At 43.9% G+C, this 20,493-nt stretch overlaps 1 long non-coding RNA gene across 2 annotated transcripts; it reads left to right on the forward strand.

The window, feature by feature from the left end:
- Nucleotides 1–1,409: 1,409 nt before the first annotated feature.
- LOC147612853 (uncharacterized) lies at nt 1,410–3,919 on the forward strand. Of its 2 annotated transcripts, none has more exons than XR_015263299.1 (3): nt 1,410–1,545; nt 1,789–2,008; nt 2,093–3,919. It is a non-coding gene; the product is annotated as an uncharacterized LOC147612853 (long non-coding RNA). The 2 variants fall into 2 exon arrangements; XR_015263298.1 differs by having other exon boundaries at nt 1,794–2,008.
- The last annotated feature ends 16,574 nt before the right edge of the window (nt 3,920–20,493 follow it).

Here is a 20,493-nt window from a genome sequence, read left to right on the forward strand (position 1 = left end):
ACCACATGATCACAAAGATGACCAGGTGAATTCTAGTATAAAAGCTCCATGAGCCTTTACCAAAGATGAGAAACATTTTGTCCAACACAATTTTAGGCTTGATTACAAATTATATATGCAATACTCTTACAGATCATGAATATATTAAATGAACTGCAAGACCCCTTAGATCCCTTGTACTTCTTTCAGACCTATTAAAAAAATGCTGTTATTGGACTAGTAACTGAAAATGCAAATTTTTTATATCATTTTAATGTAAGGATGTAAGGATCATTTAAATCTTATTATCTAAAGATAGCTAAAATTAAGGTTTGACTTAATTTGCATACACCTGTAGTTTAAATAAGCCAGCAATGTGCTTGCTAGCTATCTATGCTCACTCTTTTACTTTTCTCAAAAAGCTTAAAGCTTAGTAAGCAAAAATTGACTGTAAGCTCTTTGTTATTGATTATTCATAGTAAGAATATACAATTGTTAGAAGATGTAGGAGATGAGATCAACCATGTTGTAGAATTTGATCAGAGATCTTAGATGATGGAAGATCTAAGTAAGAGCTCTTGTAATCTCCCAAGTGCTACTAGGATCTTTAAACCCGATCTTAGAAAATATGGTCCTAGGCACTTATAAGATGAAGTGTCTTATTAAATGATATTATGTCAAGTTGATAAATTAGGATCACCTTAGATCTTTAAGGACATAAAATCTAAAATGAGCTTCTACCAAGTTAATAATCCTAGATCATTGACAATTTAGAGATCATCTTAACGATCTTAAGTTTACTTGACACCAAAAGCCTTCAAGTGAGGCCATAAGAACATGTGTGTGGGAAACAAGGGGAGGGGATTATAGGACATAAAACAGCCTTGAATGTCTTGAAGTGGGTGCAAATGATCCCGTCTGACAATGATTGGCTTGCATATCAGGTCTCAAATAAGTTCAAATGAGGTCATACGACCTTAAGGCTCAAGTCACTTAAAATGAAGTCCTAAGCTCTTAAAAGATCCTACTTATGAGATCTTGAGCTCAAATGCACTTTGATTTATGCTCAAAGTCATATACATTTTATCATGTTGATATTAGTTTAATTTTATATAGTTTGATGATGTGTACGCATGTACACCCACCTACACCCCCCCCCCCCACACACACACATGTTTATATATACGCACACTTCTATAAACATATATATGTATATATATATATATGTGTGTGTGTGTGTGTGTATATATGTGTACATTTTATATGTGGATATTAGTTTTCTTTAGATTGTTGACCTTAGTTTGGCCTTACCAAATAAATATATGTAATTATAAAATATACATTTTTGTGTACGTGGCCGGATAATTCAAAAAATGATGTGAAACGTTTCTTTTCTCTTCCATTTTCCCGCCACCTCTCTTCGCCTTCATCAATCGGAGGAAACAAGGCTTGCATGGCACGGATTTTGGCGAAAGAAGGATGTCTGCGCGCATCTGTTCGCCAATTGTGGAAGAAGCCAGTTCATATAGCCATGGCCATGGGCATGGCCTCCTCGAACCTTCAAAGGTATGCGCCTTCCCAGCTTACCAGTTTTAGGGTTTAGTATTCTGGAAACCCTCGAAAATTAGGGTTTTCTCTTTTAAGCTCTAGTTTGCGACTTTTTTTCTTTCTTATTGGCAAGTTAAAATATCAGGGTTTCTTCTTTAGTTGCAAGGACAGGCTACTTTAGGGTTTACTTTTGTGTTGCATATGTTTGATTTTAGCACTGCTATCTTGGAGTGCAAGACTGCTTGATTGTTGATGATGCAGGACAGGCCAAGTGGCGTCGATAGATTGAAGAAGACCATTATCACACAGAGACGAGAGATACGAGAAAGATACCACAGTAGATTACATTGATATAGTTGAGGATGAATCTTGCATGCACCACATGAAGGTGGCTATGATTGATGATAACCCTGCCGTGTCGCTCACCATGGAGACCATGGAAAAAGCTGCAACGTTTTTGGGTGATACTCTCCTCAACAAGGTAACACATGAATGCTTTGATCTTTTAAAGATGCTGTTCTGATGTTTCAAAAGATGTTATTGGTTCACAGCCTTGCCCTTGCAGGGTAAGAAACCGTTTGCATGGTGCTTGCATGGTGCATAGGACATAGATGAACAAAGTGGTCAATGACACATGTGAAGACATAGATAAACAAAGTGGTCAAGGCTAATCTGCAGATATGCCTGGGGGACGTCGTCTTGGTTTACCAGTGTCCTTGTGAGATATGGAAAATATATCCAGCATAGAAGGCATGGACAAGGGCCTTGAAATACATGCTGAGATTGCGAGAAAGGGATAATTGCAGGGTCTTCCCGGATGTTGTCACTTTTACCTGCAGCTTGAGAGCTTGTGGCAGCATAGGAGCCACAGACAAGGACCAAAAAAATACATTCTGAGATTTCCAAAAAAGGATTGGAAAGACACCTTGACATGTATGCCAAATATGGGTCGCTTGCAGAAGCACAAGAAGAGTTCTACAAGCTTTCAGTTCCACTCAGTCTCATGGAAAGCACTAATTCCAGAGCATATGTCAAACATGGGTGCGCTGAGGAAGCACTGAACTGTTCTGAATGAATGTAACTGGAGGGTGTTGCTCCTGATGCTGACACCTCTGTTTTCTTTTTGAAAACTTGTGCCAGCCTAGGAGCCTCAGCCGAAGACCAAGAAATATATGCTGAGGTTTCTTGAAAAGGATTGTAAATAGACCTTATGCCAAAAGTAGCTTGCTTTCAGAAGCACATGAAGTGTTTGACAAGCTTGCGAGTAGAGAAGTAGATTCGAGGACTGCAGTTAATGCAAGATATGCTAGATTTTGTTCTTGGCACTGCATCTATATGTATGCAAAATGTTGCTTGCTTGGAAAAGCACAAGAAGTTTTTGACAAGCTTAAAGTAAAAAGGCAGTCTCGTGGACTGCACTAATCGCAGGATATGCTGAACATGGGCATGGTGAGGAAACACTACTATTTTAAGGGTATGCAACTCAATGGCATCTTTTGAGATATTGTCACTTTTGTTTGCATTTTGAAAGCTTGTGGCAGCATAGGAGCCACAGGTATGGGCTGAAAAATTTATGCTGAGATTGCCAGACAAGGGTTGGAAGAGCATTATTCTTGTTACCACTGAGTTGGTTGATATGTATGGCAAATGTTGTTCACTTGCAAAAGCACAAGAAGCATTCGTCGACAGGCTTTCATTTCAAGATGTAGTCTCATGGAATGCATCAATTGCAGGGTATGCCCAACATGGGCGTGGTGAGGAAGCTCTAAACTGTTTTGAATGGATGGACTCTCCACCAGAAGCTGTCACCTTCTTCTGCGGCTTGAAAGCTTGTGCCAGCATATGAGTTACAGAAAAGAACCAGGAAATATATGCTGAGATTGCTAGAAAAGTGTCGTTGGAAAGAGATCTTGCTGTGGGCACTGCACTGATGGCTGATATGTATGCCACGAGTGGTTTGCTTGCAATAGCGCAAGAAGTGTTTGATAAGCTTTTAGTTGAATGTATAGTCTTGTGGGATGCACTGGTCTGGTGGATAAGGACTATAAGATGTACTTTACTGAGGCACATCTGTGCCTAGTCGGAAAACCACAAAAAAACTTTACTGAGGCAATGAGCAAAGTCTGGGGAATCATCCCAACACTTGAGCACCACACTTGCATGGTTGTGATCGCTTTGGCCATGTTGGCCGATTGCACAGTGATGACCGGTAGCAATGATCAAGAAGACGCTGTTTCATACTGATCTTGTGGTGTGGTGTGGTGTGGTGTACTGTGTTGTTATTAAAAGTGGGGCAACGTGGAGCTTGGAAGACATGCACTGCAATTGGTTGAGATGTGTTTTGCACTCTTCCTTCTCCCCTCTGTTGGGTTTTTCCTTCTTTAATATAATTCTTAAGCCTTTTTGAAAAAAAAAAAAAAAGGAGGAGGAAGAAATGTTTTATGATTACAGCATAGGAGACTTCGTTATTGACAAAAATTGGTTGGCTTGGCCCAAATTAAATATGTTCATCAGCGAAAGCTGTTACTAGAAGGTGGATATGGAAATACAAAACGAAGGCTACACTAATGTAGTGACAGAGGAAAATGCAGTAACTAATATTTTTATTTTAGAGTAAATAGGGTTTACGGCTTAATCAATTTGCAGCTACACCTGGGATCCATACAAATTCGACCACTGAGCATTGAAACCCCCCAACTAACTCCTCCCTTGTCCCTCTCCCCCCAACCAACTCATCCTCTCTCTCTCTCTCTCTCTCTCAACAGCGAAAAAGCACCTCTGTCTCTGTGTCTAAGCAGTGAAAAAGCCTCTCTCTCTCTCTAGTGAAAAAGCGCCTCATGTGTCCCTTCTGAGCAGTGAAAGAACACCTCAATTGCTCTCACACACACACACACACACCCAGATTTCCGCCACCCTCCCTTCCCTGCGCATGCCGCTCTCCCATCCCAATGGTGTTCTCTCTCTCTCTCTCTCTCTCTCTCTCTCTCTCATCCTCAAGCTAGACTTCTGCCACCCACCCTCTGCGCATGTCCCTCCTCTCTCTCTCTCTCTCTCTCTCTCTCTCTCTCTCTCGCGCTGTCGTGACGTGGACGGTGTCGCTGGGAAAGTGCGAGACTTCTAGCTGTGAGAGTAAGTGGTTGAACTTCAAGGGGCATCACCAGCAAAAGCTAGAACCATCATAAATTTAAGATTCAGCCATACATGGGTAGTCGAAGCAAACGAGAGCCTCATGATCCAAGCCAAAAACTGGCATTAACATAGCTTGATTCATAAAACTCAACACATCAAACCCCAGAAAAACATCTCATAGGTATATATATCCAAGATTCACGGCCAGCATTGGCACCATAGTTCATATCAAAGACAAGGCTGACATCATCATAAACATAGGACCTCAGCTTTATAAACCATCACATCATATTCACAATACTGAGCCTTCAAGGCTTATGCATTCACTTTGCATTCCCTCAGCACTTCCACATCAACCCGAGACAGCCCTTAACAGTAAACAGTCGTGGACTGTTTTCAAGTCATTTTTCCGCGCTGCTTTCTGTAGCATATGCTATAGGTGCATGGAATCCAGCAGCTCAGAGTGCCCATTCTCACGTGCCACATCATGGGGTGTCTTCTTTTCATGGTTTCTGACATTGATGTCGGCACCTTCTTTGAGAAGAAACTGTACAATTTCTTCAAAACCTGCAACTGCAGCAATGTGTAGAGGTGTGCAGCCGTCCTGGCACTGTCTATTGAAATCGGCCCCACCTTGAACCAGCCTCACAAGCACCTTAGAATGCCCAACTGTCGCAGCCTCATGCAAAGGTGTCCTCCCTCTTTCATCAACAGCATTCTTATTGGCTCCTGCATCAAGTAACAGCTTCACAATGTTGGGGCGATTCTAAGCTGCAGCCGCATGAAGGCATGTCCAGCCGCACCACGTTCACAAGGTGGCTCACCTTCTCTTTTCCACTCGTTCCTCTTCACAAGGGAGGCCTACGCCAATCAATCAGAGCCCCTCCTTCTTCACACGGCTGCCTTCCATATCCAGTTGCAGCCCGCCAAGTCGACCCAGGCGGCCCTTCCTGCCTATCTGCAGCTGCGCTGCTCTTCACTGTCGTTTTAGAAGCCCTCGCCTTTTCACTTTCCCGTCTGTAGAATTCCCCTTGGCTCTTCCTTTCTGCTGTGCCCGAGAGCTCCCGCTCTATCACCCGCACCTGTGGCTACACACTCCTCTGCTCCCGAGAATCACCAAGCGGCCATCCTTTCAGAACTGGCGCCTTTCCACACTTGCTTCGCCAGCTTCCAGAATGTCGTGCTGGCCGCTGGTCGAAGCTCCACGTGATTATCTTATAAGTGGTCATATTTTCCATCATTTATTTTATTAAAGCCACCAGTTTTTCCATTTCACACTAAATGCCCAAGGCAACATGGTCCCTCGTTATTTTTTCTGCCCTTCCTTCCATACACACTTCAATTAAACTCTAAGTGCCCACACATACCAAACGGCCGCACACACATACGAACCATCGAACAGCTGACACCTTCTCCATCATCTGTCCTCTCACCCGACAGGCCTGCAACAAGCTCAAAGCCAATACCGTCAACCCTTAACACCTGGCGACGCCCTTAAAAGCAAAACCCTCCACACGCCATACATCCCATATGTACACAGGCACTTAATCCATGCATCTGGATTTGCATTTAATAGCCTCACATGCATGGTTTCACACCATAGACGTGCTGTGGCATGACATCCACCCCCTCTAAACCTGCACATCCTCTGGTATGTGCCACACAGGTCCTGTATCTTAGCAATCACATCTGAATGGTTGTGCTTTCCCACCTGGATCAAATACCAATCGCTTTTGGCATATGTGCCATATCCTTTGCTCATATGAAGCCCTATCCTCACTTAGATTCCCTGCATATGCATAATTACCCTCATCATTCAAAGTGGGATGCTCTGCAAGTAACCAAAGCTGTCGTGACGTGGACGGTGTCGCTGGGAAAGTGCGAGACTTCTAGCTGTGAGAGTAAGTGGTTGAACTTCAAGGGGCATCACCAGCAAAAGCTAGAACCATCATAAATTTAAGATTCAGCCATACATGGGTAGTCAAAGCAAACGAGAGCCTCATGATCCAAGCCAAAAACTGGCATTAACATAACTTGATTCATAAAACTCAACACATCAAACCCCAGAAAAACATCTCATAGGTATATATATCCAAGATTCACGGCCAGCATTGGCACCATAGTTCATATCAAAGACAAGGCTGACATCATCATAAACATAGGACCTCAGCTTTATAAACCATCACATCATATTCACAATACTGAGCCTTCAAGGCTTATGCATTCACTTTGCATTCCCTCAGCACTTCCACATCAACCCGAGACAGCCCTTAACAGTAAACAGTCGTGGACTGTTTTCAAGTCATTTTTCCGCGCTGCTTTCTGTAGCATATGCTGTAGGTGCATGGAATCCAGCAGCTCAGAGTGCCCATTCTCACGTGCCACATCATGGGGTGTCTTCTTTTCATGGTTTCTGACATTGATGTCGGCACCTTCTTTGAGAAGAAACTGTACAATTTCTTCAAAACCTGCAGCTGCAGCAATGTGTAGAGGTGTGCAGCCGTCCTGGCACTGTCTATTGAAATCGGCCCCACCTTGAACCAGCCTCACAAGCACCTTAGAATGCCCAACTGTCGCAGCCTCATGCAAAGGTGTCCTCCCTCTTTCATCAACAGCATTCTTATTGGCTCCTGCATCAAGTAACAGCTTCACAATGTTGGGGCGATTCCAAGCTGCAGCCGCATGAAGGCATGTCCAGCCGCACCACTTTCACAAGGTGGCTCACCTTCTCTTTTCCACTCGTTCCTCTTCACAAGGGAGGCCTACGCCAATCAATCAGAGCCCCTCCTTCTTCACACGGCTGCCTTCCATATCCAGTTGCAGCCCGTCACCAAGTCGACCCAGGCGACCCTTCCTGCCTATCTGCAGCTGCGCTGCTCTTCACTGTCGTTTTAGAAGCCCCCGCCTTTTCACTTTCCCGTCTGCAGAATTCCCCTTGGCTCTTCCTTTCTGCTGTGCCCGAGAGCTCCCGCTCTATCACTCGCACCTGTGGCTACACACTCCTCTGCTCCCGAGAATCACCAAGCGGCCATCCTCTCACAACTGGCGCCTTTCCACACTTGCTTTGCCAGCTTCCAGAATGTCGTGCTGGCCGCTGGTCGAAGCTCCACGTGATTATCTTATAAGTGGCCATATTTTCCATCATTTATTTTATTAAAGCCACCAGTTTTTCCATTTCACACTAAATGCCCAAGGCAACATGGTCCCTCGTTATTTTTTCTGCCCTTCCTTCCATACACACTTCAATAAAGCTTCAAGTGCCCACACATACCAAACGGCCGCACACACATACGAACCATCGAACAGCTGACACCTTCTCCATCATCTGACCTCTCACCCGACAGGCCTGCAACAAGCTCAAAGCCAATACCGTCAACCCTTAACACCTGGCGACGCCCTTAAAAGCAAAACCCTCCACACGCCATACATCCCATATGTACACAGGCACTTAATCCATGCATCTGGATTTGCATTTAATAGCCTCACATGCATGGTTTCACACCATAGACGTGCTGTGGCACGACATCCACCCCCTCTAAACCTGCACATCCTCTGGTATGTGCCGCACAGGTCCTGTATCTTAGCAATCACATCTGAATGGTTCTGCTTTCCCACCTGGATCAAATACCAATCGCTTTTGGCATATGTGCCATATCCTTTGCTCATATGAAGCCCTATCCTCACTTAGATTCCCTGCATATGCATAATTACCCTCATCATTCAAAGTGGGATGCTCTTCAAAATGATTTGCTTCAAAATTTTCCTCAGGCCATGTTTGAAGCCTTTGCACCACATATTGTATGGCCACACCAAATAACAACTGCATTAACAGCATGGAACACACACTTGGTAACATCCCATCCAAATCTACCTTGCCTGGATCCGGCTCACCCACTGACAAACATTCATTCTTCTCATCCAAAGACAGAAAAGCATCAACACATACAAAGTCCAACAAGGCATCACCGAGAATAGCCTCTAGCTCTGAATCAATCTCATCACAATCATTTGGCTTACATAACACCTGCATATCCTCACTTGCAACCGACAGTTGACTAGCATCAAGCATAGAAGAGCCCAAAGCTGATGGGGATCTATTATATACCATGAAATCATCCAATGCATCATCTAGGATAGCATCCAATTCAAGATCAATCGCATTGAAGCCATTATCATCTTGCAATCCCACATGTTGATTATCATGAACATTCATACCCCCATAGCTATATCCATTTGGTTGCTCATATGCAGCCTCTTGAGGCTCTGTGACCACACTTTGCATATCCTGCATGTTATCTCCCAGTATTTCTTGATACCTGTCTGCAGATGGGCTTAGATTTATGGGTCCCTCACCCGAGTACCCTTGAATCTGTATGTCATTGAACCCTGTATGATTCAAAAAGACAGATTCAATTTCCCTCTCCAAATCATCATCATAAACAGGCTTCCAAGCTCGAGATTGTTGCTCACAAATGTGGTTGCAAGGTAACCCTGACACTGATGACATAGCATCACCCTGTTTATTGTTGGAACACCCTGTTAGCATTCCAGAATAACCCAAATCCAAAGAACCTTGGCAACCAGCTTCAGAAGCAACATCACTGTTGGAATCACCCATATCACTCACCCCCTCTAAATCAATCACACATACTTGTGGCCCGTCTGCATATTCATGTACATCATCCTGCTTATAAGCATCATAACCAGATAAGAATGCAGTAATGATAGCATCTTCTTCTTGTCTTAGATCTTCAAACTCTGCAATCATGCTTTCAGCAAGAAGCATTGGTTCCTGCTGTTCTTCACACATATGATACGACACCTGAGGAATACCCTTCAAATGAGCACTTTCATCATGAGAATCCTCAAGTTTACACAGCTTACATGCTTCACAGCCCAAGAGGAAACTATTAGCGATGTCCTCTTCCTCGTGTATTGAGTCTTGAGCACCTGTCCTGAAGCTCTCTGAATCAAGTGTCTCCTCAAGCATAGGCATACACACATCATGTGGTATGATTATAGGACCCTGTATGTCTGCACCCTCAAACAAGGAAGACAGATTATACTTGCAGAGTTCACCCATTGCATCTTTATGAGGCTGTAGCAAAGCATCCCTTTTGGCACTGTGAAGGCCTTGTTGCTCACTAATGGCTTTTTGCAGTCCCAATTTAGCATAAACAGCCTCCACAATCTCTGTATCAGCCTTGAATAGCAATTGATTGTCCTCCATAAGACATGCATCGACTACCGCTTCTAAATTGGCTCGGATTGTTGCTGGAACACTATCACAGCTCACATTATACCTGGAACTCGCATAAATAAGTGCATCTGCAAAATCACTCCATCGTTTAGAGTGATACTCTGCTAGTTCCAGCACTTCATCTTTTAAATCAGGACTTACAAGGTATGCAAAAGATGCAATCATCATGTTTTCTGGAACCCCTTGATTCTTTATCTCTGTCTCGTAACACCTTAGATAGCTTTCTGGATCGTAACCATCAAATATATTGACCCTGTCATATACCAATTGCACCGCAATTTCCACCGCTTCCTGATTTCGCTTTTCTTCTTCAATCTTCCTGAACCGCTCTTCAAGCTCTTTCATCTCTGCATATAAATGCTCCGTTTTGCTAGCCATCTCTACGTACTCTCACCCCAGCGGTTTCAGGTCAGGTTCACCAAAGCTGTCGTGACGTGGACGGTGTCGCTGGGAAAGTGCGAGACTTCTAGCTGTGAGAGTAAGTGGTTGAACTTCAAGGGGCATCACCAGCAAAAGCTAGAACCATCATAAATTTAAGATTCAGCCATACATGGGTAGTCAAAGCAAACGAGAGCCTCATGATCCAAGCCAAAAATTGGCATTAACATAGCTTGATTCATAAAACTCAACACATCAAACCCCAGAAAAACATCTCATAGGTATATATATCCAAGATTCACGGCCAGCATTGGCACCATAGTTCATATCAAAGACAAGGCTGACATCATCATAAACATAGGACCTCAGCTTTATAAACCATCACATCATATTCACAATACTGAGCCTTCAAGGCTTATGCATTCACTTTGCATTCCCTCAGCACTTCCACATCAACCCGAGACAGCCCTTAACAGTAAACAATCGTGGACTGTTTTCAAGTCATTTTTCCGCGCTGCTTTCTGTAGCATATGCTGTAGGTGCATGGAATCCAGCAGCTCAGAGTGCCCATTCTCACGTGCCACATCATGGGGTGTCTTCTTTTCATGGTTTTTGACATTGATGTCGGCACCTTCTTTGAGAAGAAACTGTACAATTTCTTCAAAACCTGCAGCTGCAGCAATGTGTAGAGGTGTGCAGCCGTCCTGGCACTGTCTATTGAAATCGGCACCACCTTGAACCAGCCTCACAAGCACCTTAGAATGCCCAACTGTCGCAGCCTCATGCAAAGGTGTCCTCCCTCTTTCATCAACAGCATTCTTATTGGCTCCTGCATCAAGTAACAGCTTCACAATGTTGGGGCGATTCCAAGCTGCAGCCGCATGAAGGCATGTCCAGCCGCACCACGTTCACAAGGTGGCTCACCTTCTCTTTTCCACTCGTTCCTCTTCACAAGGGAGGCCTATGCCAATCAATCAGAGCCCCTCCTTCTTCACACGGCTGCCTTCCATATCCAGTTGCAGCCCGTCACCAAGTCGACCCAGGCGGCCCTTCCTGCCTATCTGCAGCTGCGCTGCTCTTCACTGTCGTTTTAGAAGCCCCCGCCTTTTCACTTTCCCGTCTGCAGAATTCCCCTTGGCTCTTCCTTTCTGCTGTGCCCGAGAGCTCCCGCTCTATCACCCGCACCTGTGGCTACACACTCCTTTGCTCCCGAGAATCACCAAGCGGCCATCCTCTCACAACTGGCGCCTTTCCACACTTGCTTCGCCAGCTTCCAGAATGTCGTGCTGGCCGCTGGTCGAAGCTCCACGTGATTATCTTATAAGTGGCCATATTTTCCATCATTTATTTTATTAAAGCCACCAGTTTTTCCATTTCACACTAAATGCCCAAGGCAACATGGTCCCTCGTTATTATTTCTGCCCTTCCTTCCATACACACTTCAATAAAGCTTCAAGTGCCCACACATACCAAACGGCCGCACACATACGAACCATCGAACAGTTGACACCTTCTCCATCATCTGACCTCTCACCCGACAGGCTTGCAACAAGCTCAAAGCCAATACCGTCAACCCTTAACACCTGGCGACGCCCTTAAAAGCAAAACCCTCCACACGCCATACATCCCATATGTACACAGGCACTTAATCCATGCATCTGGATTTGCATTTAATAGCCTCACATGCATGGTTTCACACCATAGACATGCTGTGGCATGACAGCGTGCGCGCACACGCACATCCTAGACAAATCGCGGGTGTCCCTGGTGTCGGATGTGAACGGGCGACAACTTATTAAAAGCTCCTACGCAAATTAATATCGGAAAATGCAAATTAATCTCGGGAAATCTAGAATGTCCCTTGCCGCGTACACGCGCTATTCATTTCCTTTATAAGAGGGTGCATGCGCTACTTCTACACAAGCAATTTGAGCTACACTCTGCTATTCCTTCGCTTGGAGAAAGCCTTCCGAAGCAACGTACGTCCTCCAGTTTATCGAAGTAGCTGCAGTCGATCAACAGTCCTTGTTTCTGTCTCTGCGCGCGCTCCCAGGAGAAACCCTAACTTCTGCGGAGGCCAATCCCTTCTCTCAACGCAGGTCAAGAACCCTAACCTCTGGACACAGGAAACCCTAACCTCTGCACAGGAAAGAAGAGCTTTCTGGGTCTTCTGCGGCTGGAAAAAACCATGATACCGCCGGATGTGGATCTCCTAGCACTGCCGCTTGAGCCAACGCCAACAGACAACATCGACGATATTGGAGACGAAGGACTGTTTGCCGTCATCGCCCAAAATTTACAGCTTCCCGTTCCCGTTCGACAGCTGCCCCGCCACTTGTTGCAGAAGCGACTCGAAATCTTCTTCAAGTTCGCCCTACCGGTGCCCCCCTGTGCCCGCTGCGGCGACGCTTCAGGCGTCCGTTTCCGCTATTTCAACAATGCCACCAAGTCCTCGCTCCTGCAGCCCCGCTACCAGTGCTTCTCCCCCTGCTGCTGCACCACCACCACTAATTCTAAGTCCGCCACTACAACCAGAGGAAGTACGCCGCTCACCTCCAACTCCACGGCGGATTATACACGATCCTCGAGAATAACAGCATCATTCTCAACAACAGTACAAGCGAAAATTTTTGCCAGGCGACGACAAGCAAAGCGCCTCTACGTCGACATAAGAGTTCTCCAACGGCAGCTACACAGCAGCCGCCTGCCTTCCCTCCAGCCGGATTCGAGCCACCGCCTACCATGGACTATAGCTACGGTTTCGACATCGGCGCTTATAACTGGACGGCGACAGAAGCTGTGCCACTGATTACAGAGTTGTATTCCGTCGATGAGAGTACAGCCACACGGGATAACTTCTCGGCGAGATGCCTGCAAGATTCGACAAGGCAAGAAGACACGCTGATGGACATGACAGGTAGCATAAACACTTGGGCGACAGGAGCTGTGCCACTGATGACAGAGGTGTATTCCGTCGATGAGAGTACAGCCACACGGGATAACTTCTCGGCGAGATGCCTGCAAGAATCGACAAGGCAAGAAGACACGCTGAATATGGACACAGGTAGCATAAACCCTTGGGCTTTAGAGTTTCCGGCAGCAGGAGCGCAAGCGATTCCTGATAACGCTAGCACCCATCACCAGCTGAATCTGATCAATCAGAGCGGTATCGAATCATCGGCCACCACATCGGTGCCCAATTCTCTTGGCTTCACAGCAGAAGAGCTAGACGAGGTTCTGAAATTTGTGGAGTCTGGATTGGAGGAGGACATCATGGATGCTGCAAGATTAAATCAGGATTCAGCACCTGCAATCCATCAATTTGCCAGACCTGGACTCCATTGATTTGCCGGACGGCCCAGACCTTTCTGAGTCCTTTGATTTGCAGCCAGCCCTAGCTGGCTCCGTTGATCATTTTTCAGCCCTACATTTTGATCCATACTTCAGTTTTGAAGCAGCTGCTTCATGTTCTCCTGTATTTTGAAGGGCTGTACTAGTGAATTGTACAAGCTTGTAGTCCTCTTTCCGAAGCATGGCTTCCCACCTGTATTTAATGAAATCAGAATCGAACAAGAGGTTACAAGTCATTCATGTGGAAGTTGTTTGATGATTCTAAGAGGTTAACTTGGTGTTTTTATAGCAACCTAGAAGCTCAGCTACTTCGTGTTCTCCATTAATGTATAAGGGTACTACTAGTGTTACAAGCTTGTATTCTTCCAGGTTCCTTCTAAAGCGTGCCTTCCAATCTGTAGAACAAAGATTGAGTCAAACAGAGAGGGAGCTGCAGCTAAAGTTGATGTATCTATTCATTTAACGCTGATCACAAACATGGGCCGGACTCTGCGATCACTCTTCATCATCAGTATTTGCATCTCCTTGGTTTATGCAGTATAAAGTGGCTTCGTTGTTGTTGCACTCTGAACGATCTTGATTGAACATCTAGAGACTACTTTGTGCATTGACGTGATGTGCTTATAATACCTTATTGTTCAACTGAATTTGCTGTCGTTAAAGCTTTCATGGGACCTACAGATTACTGTTGCTGCTGTTGTTCTATTGTAGATCAGCCTAACACACACCTATTGTTCAATCCATTAGAGTCAAAGCTAATGCAAACTCACCGGGATGTGCTTCATAGAGGCATAATCATGCGAGTTAACTGTGGAGGTTGTATGATGATCTTTAGAGCTTTAAAGGTTCTTTTTTCCCGAGAAACCTAGAGGCTATGCTGAGAATGAGGATTATAACCCTACCAAGCAGATGCATGGATGATGGTACAGAGCGGGAAAAGAATCAATGTCATTAATTATTGCTGGTTTGTGCATTTTGCAGGCTAGCTCCTCGAGCTCTATTTGTTGTACCATCTTATAGTTTGCAAGTGCAGAGTTGTATGTAGGAGGATTACTGAAGTACGAAATAATGCTTTGGGCTGACCTTGTTTGCAGGACCTTAACTAACAAGATTGTTGAATTGGTTTGGTGGCATAGTTTGTTGAAGGCATTTTTTTTAAAGTTCTCTTTCCAGTTTACTAACCATTGTATCTGTGTGGGTTTGTGTTTGTGTGGATTTACTACTTATCTTGAATAACGGTAGATAGATAGATAGAGATATATATCAATTGTAATGGAGAGTAGTGCAAGGGGTGCATACTTATCAACAAAAGGTTGTCCTCACCATATAAAGCTTTGTGCTGCAGGCGGTGCTGCACAATGCTGCTTGGCAACACGACAAAAACGCATTTAAGAGATGCAGACATGAGACGGGCAGTAGATCAAAAACACAAGTAGAAAAAAACGCAAGGATGAAGTGAAGGATGCATGGCAATAAATCAGCTAGGCTCTGATACCATGTAAGAAAACATGGTGCTAGGCCCAAGGGGGAGTGAGAGTGAAAGGAAGAGATGGAGAGATCAAGCCATGGTGTATGGAAGCATAGACATGGATGGAAGAGAGAGAGAGAGAGAGAGAGAACATCACACTAGAGAGCAAGATTGCACAACACAATGATAAATGAATTACTTTCGCCATATATGTAAAGCTTTTTTAGGCACCAAGGTAGTATCTTTTAACCCTAAAAATAAGAGGGTGTATTAATCCAAGGTTAATTTGACGACTACATATAACAGAATGGAGGTATAGCCACACCATAGCCGGGAAATTTAGTGTTATTTTCATAGCCGGCTATTGGCCTAACGAGGAGGGATGGAAGGATTTGGTCAAATCCATTCTGAATACCAAAGATATTCTCTCAATTATTACTAACCCTCAATATCCTAAAATATGCAAAGCTATTGTCAGCAATGTGGTGAGCGAGATTACCACCTCCATCAATTCTTCATTAATTCAACACATGCTTGTGATGCGGCTGGAATCAGCATGAAAGGGTACCACAAGCAATCCGTTAGGTTGTAAAAGATGCATTTCTAAGACAAGGAATCACTGGCACTTTATTTCCTACACTCAAGGTGATTCACAATGTCAAGCGTATCAATAATGATGATGTGTAGTGAGCTATAGGACAGTTTTATCACGTTGAGGGTACACTAACATTAGAGACAGGGTCGAGCAGAAAGAAAATCAAGATAGCAAGTACATAATTTCACTATGATGTTTACAATAACATCTTTGTTCATATTGAGAGACAACAACAAGCTATGGTGAAGTTCTATGGTCTTTCACACCAGAAGAAGAGAACTTGCAATTGTTACTATTCATGTTTTTCAGTTGAAAGGTGAAAGAAGATAGCATCAACTGTTGTGCCAAGGAGGTTGCCTACAAGCTCCTTAGAGTGTAGAAGTCAACGGGAACCTCCTCAAAAGCTCATAGTAGAGCGGGTGGGTTAGAAGAAGCTGAAACTAGGACTAGAAGACGTGACCTGCAGATCTGATTAGAGCAATAAACTAATAGTGGGAACAAGCTTGGCGTAACCAAAAGAAAGGCCATAGCTTGCATTGGTATTCAATGCACGGTGCAAAACTGACTAACGAAGAGAAAGGCACATCAGGCAGCCATCTCGCCTAGCAACAAATAGTCGAGCCAACACCAGTTGCAAAACACAGTAGAGCTTTTGTACAACAGCAGTAATAAGGAGAGGCAGCACACAGACACTGTGGGCAGTGCTGTGGGCCCAACAATCTAAGCTTGTGCAAGAGGCACGCAAGGCTGCAAAAAGTCATGCTCGGCTTTAATGGTTGTAGACCAATGCTCCCCATAGGCATGGTGCTTGGCGTGCACGAATGAGGAGACAAGGGAGACGTTGGGTTGTGCACGCACCAGCATAAATCTAGATGTAATAAGGCTAAGAAAATAAGTTTAGTTAGATTTTTTTTTTCCCTTAAAAAAAAACTATTAATAGTTACTTCTCTCACTTCATTTTCATTTCACTTTTTTACAGAGCTGCTTGAGCTCAAGATCTACATAGACACCCACACGTAAGGACACCAGCACATCACCACATTAGCATAGTCATACATGGATATGGCACGCACCAAGAACACCGCACGTGTTACCATGCCTTCATAAAACACAGTGCAAGGTACCCAACGACCACATACTGGCGACAACACAAAAGAGAGTGACCCCTTGGATTCTAGGACACGCCCAATGGGATCACCAGAGTCCAACCCTCCTCCCACAGCAACACCAGCGCACACACATGCACGCCTTTCCAGTGGGAGAGCAAGCGTGTGAAGAAGACCCCACAATAATGCAACCACCCCAGAGATCAAGACAGAGAGGCCGATGATGAGCAGTTTAACTGGGTTGGTGAAAACATTCCTACATTGCGTAGTACCATAGGTGGCAAGACCCTACTACCAGGATAGGGTCCCCTACCTACCCCCGAGAGGAACTTGATACACAGGTACCACAGCAACAGGAGGAGGAGGATTCAGACTATGAGAGAGACCAAGAGGTGCGCGCAAGCGTAGAAAGGTCAAGCTCTTCAAGCCAAGGAAGTCCCAACCTCGCCAATGCACTAACACAACACAGAGAGCTCCAAGGAGAAGGATGCGCTAAGGGCATAGGGCTCTACAAGAAATCAAGTTTTATTAGAGAAACACTAAGTTGCTGATAAGAAGAGCCTCTTTCGCTCGCAAAGTGAAGGAGATTCTCCAATGATATAGAACAAAGTTCCGTGTGCAGCAGGATTGCCCTTGAAGCATTGCAAGAAGCCTCCGAGGCTTACCTTGTTGGGCTTTTTGAAGACACCAACCTCCTTGCAATACATGCAAAGAGGATTACCATATCTGCAAACAAGGACATGCAACTAGCTCAGTGCATTCGAGGCGAGCGAGACGACATGATCTAGAGATCTTAGATGTTAACCTTTTTTTCGAAACAACTCTTTTGTTTCAAACCCCCCTTTGTAACAAGCCTATCTGGCTTTCATTTGTAACCTTCTGATAATTAAAATTTTAAGTTTCTCTTACAATGTCTTGGTGTCATCATGTTTGTTTAACATGGAGTGTCTATCATGTACCAGTTTGTCACCCAAGGCATCAGAAATGCTCCTGGAGGACTGAGGAAGTTGTGCCAAAACAATGCGAATTTAGCCTCCGCAAAACGGCGATGTAGGCTCAAAATTCGCACTGTTCTGGCACTTCCCCTAGCCACTCATCACAGGATCATTTCTGATGCATTTATAATGAAGTTGAGCACAGTAATTGTGAGAAACAGTAGTTTATAAGATAAAAACACCTTTAATCATGTGGCACTTCTCCCCTAGCCACTCAGGATCATTTCTGATGCATAATGAGGTTAAGCACACTAATTGTGAGAGAAACAGTAGTTTATAAGATAAAAACACCTTTAATCATGTGTAAAAACATAGTGTTTACATCCAATGCATCAGAATTGCTCCTAGAGGACTAGGGAAGCTAGTATGCCAGAATTTAGGCTCTGCAGCGGCGGTGCAGGCTTAAAATTTGCTCTATTCTAGCACTGCTCCCCCAACCACTCAGGATCATTTTTGATGCATTTAATGAAGTTGAGCACACTAATTGTGAGAAATAGTACTTAATAAGATAAAAACACCTTTAATCATGTGTAAAAATATAGTGTTTTATCATCCAATGCATCAGAATTGTTCCTGGAGGACTGGGGAAGCTATGCTACAACAGTGCAAATTTAGGCTCTGCAACGGCTGTGCACGCTCAAAATTTGCACTGTTCTAGCACTGCTCCCCCAGCCACTCAGGATCGTTTTTGATTTATAATGAAGTTGAGCACACTAATTGTGAGAAATAGTAGTTTATAAGATAAAAACTCTTTAATCATGTATAAAAATATAGTATTTATTATCCAATGCATCAGAGTTGCTCCTGGAGGACTAGGGAAGCTATGCCAGAATAGTGTAAATTTAGGCTCTGTAGCAACGGTGCACGCTCAAAATTCACACTGTTCTGTCTCAGCACTGCTCCCCCAGCCACTCACAGGATCATTTCTAATAATGAAGTTGAGTACACTAATTGTGAGAAACAATAGTTTATAAGATAAAAACAGCTTTAATCATGAGTAAAATTACATCGTTTGTCATCCAATGCATCAGAATTGCTCCTGGAGGACTAGCTCCCCCAGCCACTCAGGATGGTTTCTGATACATTTACAATAAAGTTGAGTACACTAATTGTGAGAAACAATAGTTTATAAGATAAAAATAGCTTTAATCATATGTAAAATTACATCGTTTGTCATCCAATGCATCACAATTGCTCTTGGAGGACTGGGGAAGCTATGCCAGAACACTGCGAATTTAGGCTATGCAGCGGCGGTGGAGGCTCAAAATTTGCACTATTCTCTTGATTATGAAAAATAATAATTTACAAGATAAAAACACTTTTAATCATGTGTAAAAATACATTGTTTGTCATCCAATGCATCAGAATTGCTCCTTGGAGGACTAGGGAAGCTATGCCAGAATAGTGCAAATTTAGGCTCTACAAAACGGCGATGTAGGCTCAAAATTCGCACTGTTCTGGCATTGCTCCCTGAGTCACTCAGGATTATTTCTAATGCATTTATAATGAAGTTGAGTACATTGATTATGAAAAACAGTAATTTACAAGATAAAAACACCTTTAATCATGTGTAAAAATATATTATTTGTCATCTAATGCATCAGAATTGCTCCTAGAGGGCTGGGAAAGCTATGCCAGAATAGTGCGAATTTGGGCTTTAGAGCAGCGGTGGAGGCTCAAATTCGCACTGTTCTAGCACTGCTCCCCCAGCCACTCAGAATCATTTTTGATGCATTTATAATCAAGTTGAGTACATTGATTATGAGAAATAGTAATTTACAAGATAAAAATATCTTTAATCATGTGTAAAAATACATAATTTGTCATCCAATGCATCTGAATTGCTCCTTAAGGGTTGGGGAAGCTGTGTCAAAACAGTGTGAATTTGGGCTCTACAGCAGCGATGCAGGCTCAAAATTCGCACTGTTCTGGCACTACTCCCCCAGGCTCCTAGGGGGTCATTTCTAATGCATTCACAAAAACATTGATGGTACAAACTAGAAAAAACAATGATATACTTGATGAAAATAAGTTTGCAAAAATTGTATTATTGTATTCATAATAAGAAGTGATACATCATCTTTACAAAAGCTTTCTTAAAATATTGAGCATCCTTCTCTTGTTATTGGGCAGAGTGTGCTCAAGGAGTGATTGGGCTATTTCTTGAGGATCCTCTATGCCTATGCTTTTGGCTATACCTATATGAGTAAGAAGCTTACCCCCCTAAATCCAGAACCAAAAACATCGAAGGCAAGGGATTTTTTAATCAGAACTATACATTTGGTGCTCTGTGCCATAGAGGCTACACAGAGCACCTTAGAGAGGGCTTTCAAAAAGAAGAGAGTGAAGGCAGATTGAGGGGTGTAGTCCCTGTGGATAATGGCGATGCCATCCCCACAGGAAGTTGACCAAGATAGTGTGCCAACGCAGCATCATGTCCATGGACCTTGGCCTGGTCTCTGCTGCCGCCACCTCTCCAAGCAAATGCGTCAATTTCAACCACCCTCTGCAATCAAAGAAAAATCAAAATATTTTTCTATACATAATTACAAATGTTTCTAGGTTGTAAAAGGTCAATTATCACCTCTTGCTCAATGTCTTCTTTTGCCAAAGTGCTGGTGGGGGTGGAGTGGTTAATCGAGGACTTAGCCTCATCCTTTTTTGGTGCTTTGGTCTCCTCCATT

This window comes from Cibotium barometz, chromosome 44 (assembly GCF_041138505.1).
Source record: "Cibotium barometz isolate CiBa-2024 chromosome 44, ASM4113850v1, whole genome shotgun sequence".
Taxonomy (NCBI): Eukaryota; Viridiplantae; Streptophyta; class Polypodiopsida; order Cyatheales; family Cibotiaceae; genus Cibotium; species Cibotium barometz.